The sequence below is a fragment of the Thunnus albacares genome, chromosome 17, assembly GCF_914725855.1.
Source record: "Thunnus albacares chromosome 17, fThuAlb1.1, whole genome shotgun sequence".
Lineage (NCBI taxonomy): Eukaryota > Metazoa > Chordata > Actinopteri > Scombriformes > Scombridae > Thunnus > Thunnus albacares.
Window position 1 is genome coordinate 16,296,039 of NC_058122.1, and position 14,764 is coordinate 16,310,802.

The 14,764-nt window shown below is 41.5% G+C and overlaps 1 long non-coding RNA gene across 1 annotated transcript in view; it reads left to right on the top strand.

Annotated features, from left to right (window-relative positions):
• LOC122967760 overlaps positions 1-14,764 on the top strand; it is a 53,266-nt gene that overhangs the window by 21,930 nt on the left and 16,572 nt on the right. The window contains exon 2 of the long non-coding RNA XR_006398673.1: positions 13,998-14,059. This is a non-coding gene — a long non-coding RNA (uncharacterized LOC122967760). The remainder of the gene's footprint in view (positions 1-13,997; positions 14,060-14,764) is intronic.

Sequence of the window (14,764 nt, forward strand, 5' to 3'; positions counted from 1 at the left end):
ACCCATTTTTTTCTAATGAGACACATTGTATGGACACCTGTGGGCTGCCATTTTCTACTTGGGGAGTTGAGGGATGGAGGCGTGGCTGCATTTCCAGCTTTTAATCGAGACGCGTTGACTAATCGCCCAAGGATTAGGCTCTTAGACAAGGCCTCTTTCATTCTGACACTCCATATACCGCAAAAACTCTGCATGGAGATGCAGAGGGCGGGAGAGAGTACATTTTTGGGGGGCTGGGGGGAGTACAGATGGCATACTGTACCTGGATGTGCTTTGTTTGATCATGCCTGAGCCCTTTGCATGTACACACATACACAATACACACACACACATATCCTGAGGCTGGATCTTTCCCCAGTTCTCTTACTGGAGAACGCTCTGCATATTTCTCACACAGTGTGCCTCTTACAGCAGAGGAGAGAAGGGATATGTTGACCACACCAGCTTGCCCTTGTGCTGTGTGCTCAGGTCATGAAAAACAAAAGTATAAAACTCAAGCAACAAAACCATCTTGCTTTATGCCTCTGAAACGCTGCTCACCACACTGAATGAAGATGACATGTTCTTTAGGCGCCTTGCCCTTTCCTCCACTCACTTACAAACAAACACGCACACACACTCATGCACAGACGCGCTCTGACTGAGATTGAGTTTAGCATGCCGTGAATCGTTTGTGTATGTGTGTTTGGGAGTGGGCTGTGGACCTGTATATTGTTGTATGTAAATGAAGCGGGGAGACACCATCGGGGCTCTGTGGCGTAGCTTGGACCTGATGTTGCCCAGACCCCTCCACTGTGTATTCTAGTGTTTGATGAGGTCATTTATAACACATAGTGCATACCCACACACAGGCAACACACACGCACACACAGTTGTAGGCACAGAAATAAGGTAGGAACAAAGAAGTAAGCCGTGCATAGCACAAGGCCACATTTTAGGGCATTGCTGTATATATATTCTGACTCTACATGTATTAGACAAAGTATTTGATTGATCAGTAGTTATCTATCCCGTCTTGAGGTAGTCACTGTACAGGATCGGGACGGTTTGGTACCAAAAAGAAAGAGATCAAGCCTTAGCTTCCACATGAAAAGCAAAATAAAGTTGTCAAATAAAAAGGATGTGTTCAGTTTCTCCAGTTGCTACCATGGTTCTCAACATGCTTATCAGATTATTGCTTCAAAACACTTTATATTTTAAATCATCAAACAGCATGAAGGAATTTTAAATTTTCAAGAAAAATATTTCATGTTCAAGGTCTTTGTAAGAGAATGCATAGATAATCAAGATAATCTGCTTTTGGTTTCTGGGAACTGAATCCAGTAAGGTGTGACATGCTGTTTTTCTGGATTCTCTATTTCCACAGTTTGCCTCTAAAGCCTGTGAGTTTCAGGTTTCACACACCTATCGGAGCAACCTGCTACACACTAAGCCCTCTCTGAATAGAACATGGTGCAGAGCAAGCACAGGCCCAAGACAGCCTTGTAACATGACAAAGGAGGGCAAACACCACCGTGATTCTTGTCTTTTTCAAAGGCTTCTGTTGGTGTAACACGTTCCAGAGGTCCTCCATTGTTTCCTCGATTAACTCTGCCTCAAGTGTCTGTTTGCACTGAGTGGCCTTAAACCAGCAGGCTGGGATCTTCAGAAGTTTTTCTGTGTCTGATTTGTCACGATGACAGCTTTTGCAAAGGTCACGGATGTGTGGAAGGTAGGCTGGGCTCAGGTGTGCAACGTCAGCCACATGTTTGCTCAGTGGTCTTATGTGTTCTTTCAACCGTGTGCACTCTCAAGTAGCTCCAGTTCAAGCAAACATGGATGAGGACACATGGTTGAGGAAGCCATATCTTCTCATTGAATCATAATGTACTCTACCTGAAATTGGATTGGAAAGTACCTTGTCTTCGGTAGATCATTCAACCTCTCAAAACCCATTTCTCCGCTCTCAAACACATACAGTTTTTTCTAGTCACAGGAGCAGCCAGGAAGCTGCTGCCAACCTGGCACTGCAGTTCGTGTGCTGTTTCACTCAGCTGGTGTGAAAAATGATAACAAAGGAAATAAATTAAATAGCACTAAAGCATTTGCGGTTAGGGAGATAGAGAAGTGAGACATACTTTAGAAAATGGGAGGGCCAAGGTAGAAGCTGAGGCTGCAGGATATGAATAGGTGTGTGTGTTTATATATATGTGTGGGTGAGTGTGTGTGTGTGTGTGTGTGTGTGTGTGTGTGTGTGTGTGTGTGTGTATGTTAAGAGGTTGTGTTTACGAAGCACAGGGCTGGGAACTAAGTGTTTGGCCCTCCAGGTGTGTGTGCCGGTGGTTGTCGGGACTTGTGAGGCCCACTGCGGAGGTGGCTACGTGACAGAAGTAATGATAGGTTGTGGCGGGTGAAGACATGAGTGTGTGTGTCTGTGTGTGTTGCTGCAGGCAAGTGTTAGCTTGGCTCCTGATGACATACACACACACACACACACACACACACACACACACAAGACTGTGCACACAGCCAACAATGTACATCAGACTTCACATCCCACGCAGCGCAAGCAATTAGACCCATGACATCAGGACGAGTGAGCACTTGCCAAGTGAGGAGGGCCAAGTTCTACAAGTCTGGGGTCAGATAATCCTCAACCAACCAGCTCTGTTGAAAATGCAGCCGCTTAAATCAGGTGACTGAGGGGTCAAGTTCAGGTTTATGGAGTTATATTTGTGCCTTGTTCCTGAGCGTGTGCTGGGACATTTTGAGCACAGAAAAATATTTTTCTGCTAGAAAATAAAACATATTTTGAGCAAAAATAATTATCACTCAAATAATGATTTAATTTGAGAAAACAAAAATTTATTTGGTCACTCACAATGTCTGTCTTTCTATCTCAACATAGCTGCTCTATGCGCTCTCAGGTTTGCCTGCACGCTCACTCAACTTCGCACAGTGTTAGTGTGCCACAATTCCAGCTAAACTAAAAATTGGAGTAGGTGATTTCTGATTGGCTGCTTTTCTTTAACCTGATTACTAGTAGTATGATGGGTTACTAGGGAAGCACTGGGAGAAGGAAGCAGGCACAATACAACAACACATATTTATTTACATACAATTTTGTTGGTGTGCTACATCTTCTTTTAAATGCTTTAAAGTAGTAAGTCAGCCAGCCTACAGTAAATATTAGACTCAAATCAGGACTCATTTACATTTTACAGACACTTGTGCTACTGAGTTGAAAAAATATTAAAGGCACAGTAATCAAATAATTACTGTATAATGCCTTGACTGTGTAGCTGGCAATCCTCAAGGTAGTCGACCAGCTTAGTTAGGTATTGCACACATGGCAGAAGTTTGCTAGCATCCTACCAAGATTACTAGACTGCAAGCTAATAAAGTCCAGGCTATCTTACTAACAGAATGGAATAAAGGTTCATAAAACTAGGTATGTAAAAAAAACTGTATAAACTACTAATGTGGGGTTGTGGAGCTATACTACCATTCTTCCAGTGCTTACCTACTCTACTAGTAATTTGTAATCCTACTAGCAATCAGATTGGAGACAAAACAGCCAATCAGAAATTCCCTACTCCAATTTTCAGAATGGCTGGAGTTGTGGCAGAATGCAACACTGTGCAGAGTTGAACAAGTGTGCAGGCAATCCTGAGAGCGCACAGAGCAGAGATGTAGAGAGAGAAAGACAGATGCTGAGTGAGTGTCAAAAGACTTTGCAAGCACACAGAGCAGAGAAATTGAGAAGGAAAGTGAGTACAACTGAGTGGAAAAGGTGGATAATAGCAAACATGTAAATAAGTATATTGAGCACTGAATAGATTATTCTTTGCTTGCAATTTTCTCACAAAAAATCATTTTCTGTGCTCAAAATGTTCTATTGCACGTTCAAGAATGAGGCACAACTATAACTCCATACAGATTTAGCTGTAATATAGCAGAGAGGGTCAAGTGCCTCTGCCTGTCCAATTGTCTCTGACCTGTTAACAATGTGATCTGTGTTTTTAGCTCTTCAGGATGCATTTATACCAACTATGGATGATTCAGTCGATCTCCAGAGCTTTTACCTGTTTGCTTTATATGTGCAGAAGAAAATGATTCAATCAAGTTCATATGCACCAAGACTTCCTGAAAAAGTGCACCTCTGTCTCAATGTGTGATGTGAACAGCAGGACTGACACTGACAAAACACCCGCTGCAGAAAACAAACCCACAAACATTACCGTTTTTTGTTGTTTAACCTGGTTTCAAGACCACAATTAGTATTCTTCTATCCAATAAACAAGTAATTGAGAGTCCATGTAACCTTTGTTTTTGAGCCATTTCACTTGTAACTGGTAGTGTGAACTAGATTGCAACGTAAACTAAATAAAAATTAGCTGCAAAATTAGCATTTTTAACTATGATCTCTGCCAAAGAAAAGCCCTAAGATAAATTGTTTTACATTTACATTTGTCTGCAAATAATTTTGTGCCATATCTTCAGGGTGATTTGATATATAATCATATTTAGAACTGAGTACTACCAGCTCCTCAGATCAGCATTTACATGCTATTAGACATTGAAAGCACATGAAGCTTAGATCTGCAGATGTTTAAATTAGTTTCTCGTTTTATGACAAGCACATACCTGGAGCTCATTAAATTGGATCTTTGACGCACTAAACTCTCCTGTCATTTACAGTAATATGTAAAGATAATAGTGCTGCTTGACAAAGGTGCTCATTGTTGTGGCGTGCAGCAAGGCCTTGCATCTTGAGGAAATAGAACTGGCTGTGGCTAGCCACCCCACACAATAAACTCTAAGGAGGATTTTTTCAGTGCCGGGGCGTTCCACATTGGTCTCAGCGCTCCAGCTGCATCCGTTTGCCCAGTTCTGCGCTTCTTTGTTCTGAGATACCGCAGTGCACACACACACACACACACATCGAAAGACGAGAAAGATAGAAGAAGAGACAACAGGCAAGCTATTGTTTTGTCTTCCATAGGATGGACTCATAACTAGTCATGTCTGCAGGCCTGATCTTAAAGTGTAAGATGTAGTTTTGTGTAAGACGATTGAGGTGCTGCTGCTTTACGTCAAGATGACTCTTTAACATGTCAGCTACCATTAAACCTCTTAAATGACAGGTGACAGGAGACAAATGGCTTTTCTGAGCAACCTAAAAATGGCAACTTGCCACATAACGTGCTCAGAAGAACAGAACATAGTAACAAAAATGTACTCCATGGCAGATGAGCAGTGGGCAACCAATAGTTTGGTTTGGTAGCTTTTGTCCGCAAAGATCAGACGCTATTGTCAGATGCATCTGTATGAGTCCCTGTGGGATTATTTTTCTATTAGATTGTATATTCTGAATTGGACTCAAATGGGGCTGAGTTCAAAGTAGTGAAGAGGATATTTCCTGCTGTCTCGGGGCTTAGTGCTAGTTCAAAGCCATCCAACTGCTGACAGCAGCTGGTCTTCTCAGGAGTGTACTGTCTCTGACTTTGTCCTACTGTATAAAGAAGCTACTACTCAACTGCTTTTGTCAATCTCCAACAGTACAACACTATATACGCTCCCACCCCCCCATCCCGCACTGTAGTGGAGAGCCTTATGATTTAGACAATATTAAGCTGTCTGGAGAGATATCAAAGCATCTCTCTTCCATCTCTCACTCTTGTTGTTTCTCTTTAGTTCATTTATTTTCCAGTCCCAGAGACGGCAGTGCCCAGAGGCACTGTCAGTGCTTATATTTGTGATTTTGTTGGCAGAGGAACAATGGTTTAGTTTAGGCAGTGCATTCCTGATTATTGACACACTGTGGTATGGAGGAGGATTAGTGAGCGTCTTGGCTTTCTAATTCTTCAGCGTTGGCTCGTGAGCAACACCTGGGTGTATCCATGACAACAGGCATCACAATGAACAGTGATTTCGCCACCAACCGGTTTGACAGAGAGTCTGTGGTGGCGCTTGTACAAGGAGGGTCACTGAAGAGAGGAGAAGAATGAAATGTTTGCTTGACATTGCTGAATGTGGCACAAAGTGAGTCATTGCTTCCAGCTTCCATAAGAATTCAATGTACACTACTTACATAAAAGTTTTTATCCTGTGCATTCAGTAGAAATAGTTTCACAGGGCTGAGATGGTTTCTGCAAGAGGAGCTGGTCCCATTCTGACAGCCCTGATTACCTGTGTCCGGCTAGCCCACATGTGGTCTGTGGTGAGATGGTCTGATAGCTGAGACTGAGGCAGCATTGTAAGCCAACAAGCAGTTTGCTGAGGGTCTCCTAATGGCCTGCTCCTCAATCTTATCAGCAGAAGCCCACAGGACCCATATCAAGCATCCTGGAAAAGACTTCCACTGACATCATGGCCTCTAGGGTCTACGCCGGTTATATTTTGATCCTTGAGAAACTGCTACTTGGTTTCACAATGAAGCATGAAAAATATCAAACCACTTATTGTCTTGCATCAGTTAGAATTTGACACGTAAATGTGTCTTCTTAAGGGACGTGTTGCATAACATTCAACTGCACTCAACGGCACTCAACTGTAACACTGAAATCAAACTCACCATGTAAGACTTACTTGGTATTGAGGTGATTAGTATCATAAATAAACAAAGTGCAGTACATGTTTGATTATTATTTTTTAATTAGAATTAGCACAGGCTCATCTCATTGTCAGAATGATAGAAACATAAATTATGTTTTTGTTTTTTTAAGAACATTCCAGTACAAGTTTAGTCCTGGCACCTTTCCAGGAATATTTTGTCAGGAATGCCCCAAGTTTGATTGACTGCTCCAATCTGTGGTGTGTGGTTGCATTACAGAAGAATAGAATATCATCATACCATTCTCATAAACATAGATCTTGATAAGTAGTTAATTGTATTTTTCATATTGCTTTTACACACCATGTTTGTGGGAACATAATGCTTTCAAGCTCTCGAGAAGAAGCTTCAGTGGCCTTGTTTTCTTTTTTTCTATTCACATTCTCTGTTCTGTGTTGAAGCTTCCTTAATGCAGGGCTCAGCATTGGTTGGTTACATGCGCTAGCACTGAAAAGTTAGTTCATCCATGTAGCTTCTGTATCTTTTACTGAGTGGAGCACAAACCTTGAGGGCAAAAGGGTAGTTATCACTGCCTGCTGAGCAGAGAACAGTGTGTCCACATAAAGCAACTGTCCATAGATCCCAGAGGTAACTGTAGTCTACAGCAGAAACTTTATCTCAAACTTATAAAACTGTGTTACTAATGAGCACTGATAAGTATGGTATTTAGGGCATTTGACTACCCTGTCGTGTGTAATTAGAGGTGATATTGCTTGGCAGGCCAGACAGCTAACAAATATGCCAAGTGGGGGAAAACTCATCATTTTAGAGCCTGTCTGAGTCATTAGACGTTTCAACCACTCATTGTTAGGTCACCTGGTGTGTATGGTTAATGATTTCCAATGATGTTTTTACGAATCAGAATATTCATATACTTTTGTTGCAACTTCATTTTTCAATTGAAAGTTATGTGTAAGGTTATGTGCTCATGTACCATCACTGCCTTTCCTTCCATGTTTTGGCTTTACAAGACTGCAAAGCCACAGGAGGCTCTTACCCAGAAATGTTTCCCATGAGCCTCCCATGTATCTGAATGTGTAGTTGTGAACAGCTATTGACATGATTTCTTTTTCACACCTTTTGGAATTAAGAAAACTTGCATAGGTAATAACCTCGAGTCTATAATAATATAATAATAATAATGATCAATAATCATCTCCACCAATGACAATCCTTCGTTCATACTTTTTATCTACCTGCTTATTATTCCTAAATTTTATGAGTGGAAAGCAGGGAGATGCAATGGGCTTGTCATTCTATCACAACCATAGAAGATTCTACACTATACAAAATAGACAAAATGATCATCCATAGCATTCAAATATCAAAAATGTCAGTTGAGAGTAAGTGTGGGTGGCTGCCAAAAATAGCACATAATTTATGAAAGAAAAACAAACATGACATGTTCTCCCCGATAGCTGAGATGTCAAGGAGACATAATGTAACTAGAAAAGAAGGCTGAGCAGAGTGTAGTGGAACCGGACTTAGCCTGTTCAGGAGCCCTCTCACTCACAACAAGTGGTTTTGTTTGGCACCGTCCCTTTGTTGACACTGTCAGGTTCCCATGCCTATTAGATTGCTGTCGATGGGCACTGTGATGACATAGCCCGCACAATGCCATTGGTTGGCACTGTGTCATTGTCAAATTATCACCTGCTTGTTTGGCTGGAATGCCTGTTCTGGACCGCTAGAGTAGGGAGGTGCACAGGTTTTGTCTTTTTTGCTTTGTAATCTAGCGGTTAAGGTCGAATGGATACCTGTACCATTTTAGCCTCAATGTTATTGTATCACTTTGTCATCACCGACATACCTGACAAGTCTTCCTTAGAGTCATGGGAAAGTTATTCTTGTCCCCTGTGTGTTTGATTGGTCATGCTGATGAGGAAGTTCTGTAAGTTTTTTTCTGATGGCTCATCCCCGTGTGGGCACTTGTGTAGTGGCCCTTTTGGAGACAACATTCTCTTGCCAATAATGAAGAGTTACAGGCTTTAACCATAGTCTTATGGTGTAAGGCAGCGTGGGAAGTTTGGTGAACTTCCTGACCCCACGCACCACCGCAGCACATTGACCCTCATCACGTGACAAAGGAATGTTCCGCATCTTTTGTCTTAACATCCACAGCACTCATGGAGTTGAGAGCAATTTTGCATACTATAGAATGATCACTAGCTTGGCATTTTGCCTCCCCATTCTCCTCCAGTGTTATTCCCAAATAGGATTTGCAGGCAGCTCTCTCCTGCATCTTTTAAATCACTTCAAGCGCTACTGAAGCCTTTTTCACCCAAAGCGGGCACCAATCTAATGGCATCATTTGGGCCTGCACACATCGAGTGAATCAACCCCTTTTTTTTCTATGCTTAAGGTTTTGTGAACAGGGGAAAACAAAAGGCCAGCCCAGTGAAGCGCATCTCGGCTTGCAGGCTGAATAGAGGGGCCCCTTTCATGGCTGTTTATGAGCACCCCTCTTCAAAAACACACATACAAATCACATCCAGTTCTCCCAATGGCTTCTCTGATACGAGGATGATGGCCGGGAGGGGAGGCGAGGGCAGGGGGCTGGAATCTTGTAGTGCCTCTCTCCCTTTTCATCTGTTCCAGTTGATGGATTTCCACCCAGTGTCACCCCGACTTTACTATCGGATCCATTGGTTTGTTGTCATGGGCTGAATCGCATGTTACATAAGAACAAGCTGGACATCTCTGCTGAAAACATCATTAAAATGTTTCATATAACAGATGTTAGACAGAAGGCAGAAATAAAGGCACCATTACTGAACTGTCAGTCTCCTTTGGTGCATCAAAATGCAAGGTACAATTTATGAATGATGATTATTTTCATGATGTTGATTTCTTTCTATTAACTGATCAGTTATTTGTTCTTTAAAATGTCAGAAAATTGTGAAAAATGCACAATTTCCCAGAGCTCTAGCAGACACCTTCAAATCACTGTGTGATGAAAATCAAAAGTGATGTGACATTTTACAATTATGCACCAAATCCCTCACATTTTAGAATGTTTCCATTTATGATTTAATAATCTTTTCTGCATTGTTGTTACTTACACTATTAATGCATTATCAAAATAGTATTCCTTAGAAAAAATGAATACTATAGACAAAATGATCATACATAGCATTCAAATAATGAAAAGGTCAGTTGAGAGTAAGTGTGGGTGGCCGCCAAAAATAGCACATAAGTTCAAGGAGACGTTATATATAGATTTGCCTTTCTATATATAATAATAATAAATAGAGGTGCATAAAGTTTCATTGGATTTGGATTTGATAAAGAAGGTCCAGATGAGATACTGTTTTCCTGCTCACCACCCACAGTATGTGTACCTGCATTTGCATGAGCACATTCATTCTTACTGGAAAGAGAGAAAGAGAATCTATGCTTGTTGCAAACTTGTGGATGCATGCCTCTTCCCGTGGGTCAGACATGAAGGTCAGAGTGTTGACAACCTTTTAACAAATTGCAAGTCATCCCACCATGAATTAGGTAGAGCTACCTTTTCCGCTCTGTGTCATATCTTGTTCAACAGGTAGAGTTTGATGGACAGGAGGAATGCAGGCTGAGGGATTTGTTTTGTAATGGCAGTCCATTCTTTGGGTGTTCTTAAGCAAACAGAGTGGTGCTATGTCCTGTTTTTACGGGTTTCACACGTCACTGTTCAAACTCTCAAACAGGCTGGTCCCCAAGAGCACATGGAAGAGAGCAAACAGTGCTCTAATACTTCACCACTCTGACCTTCTACTAACTTGATATACACATAGACAAACAAACACACACCTTTTACTAATGCAGTCAAGTCATGCAGTGCAAAAGGATGTGTGAAACGTTCATTTTAATCTCGGATTTGTGTGGTTTATTTATTGTGCAATGTAGTAAGATGATGCAACAAAGATATAGATAATGTTGACATAAACCAAATCCAACTTTTGTTTCGTATCAAAGGGCTTAAGCCTTTGAGCCTTACAGTGGAAGGTAAATGATATGAAAATGTGGTTCCACCTGATGTTACAGACACAGCTCATTTCAGTTTCAGTCTTAGTTTACAACTTTAATAGTTTGTCAAAATATCTCTTTTGATTCTAGTTAATGAATGATTTTCCATTGTCTGCATGTCAGGAAATGACGAGTTTTTTTTTTTTAATGCAACACGGGTCTCATAAACATGGGGTGGTGGGTGCTATTTGTCATGTTTAAGGAGCATACGAGTGCCCCGTTTCAGGCTTCGCGTGTCGGCCTAATTGAGTGCTACTTTAATGTGTGTGTGCACAGAATAACACTGGGAATTCTGTGGGAAAGTTTGAAAGCTCATAAAATGATGGATTTTCAAGTGCTCCCTTAATTCTAACAAAAAGTATTGAAACAGCGCGATGTCTATTTTTATTAATGGCATGGAAAAATATAGAGGAAACGTGTAGTGCTCCCTGGTTGGTGCACAGAACCGTAGGTCCCAGGCTGATTTAGTTTATGTAAGCATGTGTGAAGTAGTTAGGTGCGTATGTGTCTGGACTTGTGTGTCACTGCAACGTGCCTTTACAGTATTGCCAAGCTCCCTGCCATGTTGTTCTTTTATATAAATATAAAGGAACCAAACAACACCTACTGCTCCTATACTTCCCTCTGCGATCCTCTCTTTACTGTTCTTTTCTTTTCCGCTTGTTTTAAATCTGTCTCCGATATACGAGGCATTCCTTTGTGGTTGTGTAACAAGGTTTGAGGCGAACAGAGAGAGGGCGAATGAGACAGAGAGACAGAGAAAGAAAGAGAGAGAGAGAGAAAGGGAGAGAGGTTTGTCTTGCTGGGTTTCATGTCCTACTGTGCGCTCATATTTCTCAGCCCGCTTCACAGTTGTGGGTAGCTGGCTTATCATTGGCCTCCTCAGCTCTTTCCGTCATGCGTGGCCTACCTTAATCTCTCTTGTGTACTGTAAACCGCCCCTAATAACCCTGCACACGATTAAAGCAAACTTCTTAATAATGGCCTGCCTCATTATCAACTCAAACTGGGAAAATGAGTAAGGTTCAACCTCAATTCTGTAGTTGTAAGTATGTGGCTCACAAATAAGCCAGAGAACAAGGCAGCTTGCTTATTTGGTATCTTTCAAAGAAAAAAAAAGTAAACCCTTGAGCTTGTCTGAGTTTCTCACTTTGAAAATCAGAGGAATTTCAGGATTTTTGGCACTTTTCATGAAGTAATTGTTACTGATGCATATGCCATATGAGTATAGCGTTCTGCAGTTTATGCAGAGACAGGCAGCAGCAATGAGAGTGAGGTGCAAGATTGAATGTAGGGTGTTGCTCTAGAGGGTGCTGTTTACTGAGGGAATGCTTGCCTCATCCCTGCTGCTCTCACTAAATCTTACTCTCTGTGCTTTACTTGCAAATGTAAAGCTTTAAAATATCGTATCAGTCACAAAACATATTCCAAATTTTCTGTGCAGCTCTTTACATCATTGCTTTTAATACTTTTCAAATCTGATTTAATCTCGAGAAGGATATGTCAGACATATGGGACTAAACCCTTGAGGGACATTCAGAAAAAAAGATATAATACATAAGCCGGCGATTTCTCGAAGGAAATATTTTACAGTCTCTGAGAGAATGTGTGGTATTGTGCTGCAAGGCTTCTTTGACATGACATTAGGCCATTGTAATCCCTCTGTGTGTATGTGTGTAGCCTCCTCACCTGTGGCTCCCACTCCACACACTCACACACACAAGCATACAAACGCCCACAGATGTTTACACAAGTTTCACACAGCCAACAAAGGTAGATGATGAGCTGTCAGTCAGACTTCCACTGGCAAAAACGGAGATGGGGAAGAATGTGTCCTTGGCGATGGTTACACCTGTGCTGTCTGTGGTTTCCTGCGGCGGTATTGCAGGGTGTAATCCCTAACATCGCCTGTGTTTACGCTTGTGTTTTAGTTACAGGCCTGATACTCGCATGCTTTAGAGCTTAGATGGGACTTCTGCTTCGCTTACTCCTCAGCCTGGCCCAGGGGCATCCTCCCCAGCCTGCCACACACACAGGCTCAACCCCAGCATATGGATACAGTACTACTGTGTCATACAACCAAGATTCACATTTTACAGTATTTTACACACAGTCAAGTATACATTCATGGAAACTTAAGTAAGAAGCTTTTTTATTTCTTGTCTATTAATTCAACTTATAAAGTGGTTAATGTCTTAATAATAAACTGGAGACTGTGTTCTGTTTAAGGTTGTTATGTAAAAGGTAATTCACGCTTAAACTCGGTTCTAAATATAGAATGCACAAAACCATATTTTTCTGTTGATTTGGACTTGGATTGCCATAATGGGATCATTTACAGGGAACATTAAATTGCGGTTGTTTCCTTATGTACTCAGCGTATTTGAGGAGGTCTTTTTTTGTTGTTTTATATGGTTTGTATTTCGTCATGAGTGACGCTGGCTGCACCACTGAGGTCATGAATGGGGAGGAGAAAGTTCCAATGCTATGAACTCACTTTTTTATTTTAGTAAATATGCTAAATTTAGACCTCAGCTTCGGCCAAAGTTTCGTCCCAAGCTCCCTGCATAATACACCTTTTGAGAAATGACTCTCAACATCTGCTATTTTTATCATAATCATACTTTTTCCCCTTGTTTTTGTTACTTTCTTCTCTTTTTTTCTGACAGACACACTATAAATGATGCTGTTCTGTTTTTCATTTATAAGATTTGTTGGGTGGATTATTATAGAGAGGATCCTAATTCCCACTAAAGGAATGACATGCTTCAGTAGTGTTTATGAAAACACTGTGCTCTGACGTGAGTAGCAGTGGAGAACCAGTAACAGGTCCTCTCTGCTAACACACCCTCCCTACAATGCTGGCCAGTGAAAGGTCTGTTGTAATGGTGGCATTTCAGCCCTTCAAAGTCCGATGGCCAATTGGATAATGGGATTTGGTTTTCCACTCTGGGGAGAAAACCAAGCCGTGACAGTGCATAAAGTCACATATGACAAATTATGCTGACTGAGACAAAACCTTACACTACGTAAGGTCTAGCCTAATATAAGTACAGTATTGAAGCCTTGTGGTTCTTCTTCTTCTGTGTGATGTGCCATTGATGAGATCCGCCCATTGCTTGTCTGTTATGTGGGTCTCTTAACCCATTATTGTCACGTGGCGCTGTGATCTACTGTAAAGTGGTCAGTATTTTGGAACCCGGTGGGAACTTGTGGGTTGAGGCTTTGAACTATTTTCCATTTGTACCTCATATTACATGCTCCAACACTGTTTACCTAAATGAACCCAGCTGAACAAATGGGAAGTGAAGAGTTAAGCAGATAAAGCAATGGAATAGTATATAGTCAGTGTGTGAAGTGACGTTTTGCCTCTTTTGATTTCTTTTTTTCACAGTGAAGGAATCCAAATTCCTGGAATGAGGTGTCAACCCTTAATTGCTTCCCAGGGATCTTATGGTGAGTATATATGTTTCTAAAGACACTGTTAAATAGTCTCAGTGTGCTTGTGTTTCTGTGTTCAAGTTCTTTCCTACTTTATAAAACTCAGCTAACTTGTGCTTAACCCTGTCCCTATTAGGTTAGCTGTCATAAGGTGATATGATGACATTAACTCCTTTTTTGTCTTTTGGTGTTTTGCCTTGCACCCAGACGTGCTAAATGTTCTAACTATCTGCAGCAAAGTGGATATGTGCCAGGGACTTATAGTGTTACTGTGGTTTAGGCTTATAAAACTGACGCAACTCTTACTTTCACTGGCACAACTTGTAGCCAAATGTTGTTAACTGTTTAACTTAACATGAAGAATTTCAACAGAATCTGCTGGGTGATGTTTGTTGCGGTGTACTAAAAATATTGGTCTCATCCTCAGAATGGCATTTGAACACAAATCATTTAATTACACTACTTTAAAAAAGCCACAGCCATCATTTCTGTTTTGTGACTGTGCTGTAGCCTGCAGTACTCAATGTACTCTTCCACATCCCATCAGGCCCCCTCCCTCTCCACTGGTGCCCCCTATCCCTTACTCCCTCTTTCAGCTGGTCCACCCTCCACCAACCAGTGTGTGCCTGTCAGCGTGTCACCCCAGGGTGATGCCCCTCTCTCAGCCCCTTGGGGCCCTTTTGACTCCACAGCACTCCGTGTTTGCCCAATCATTTGGGA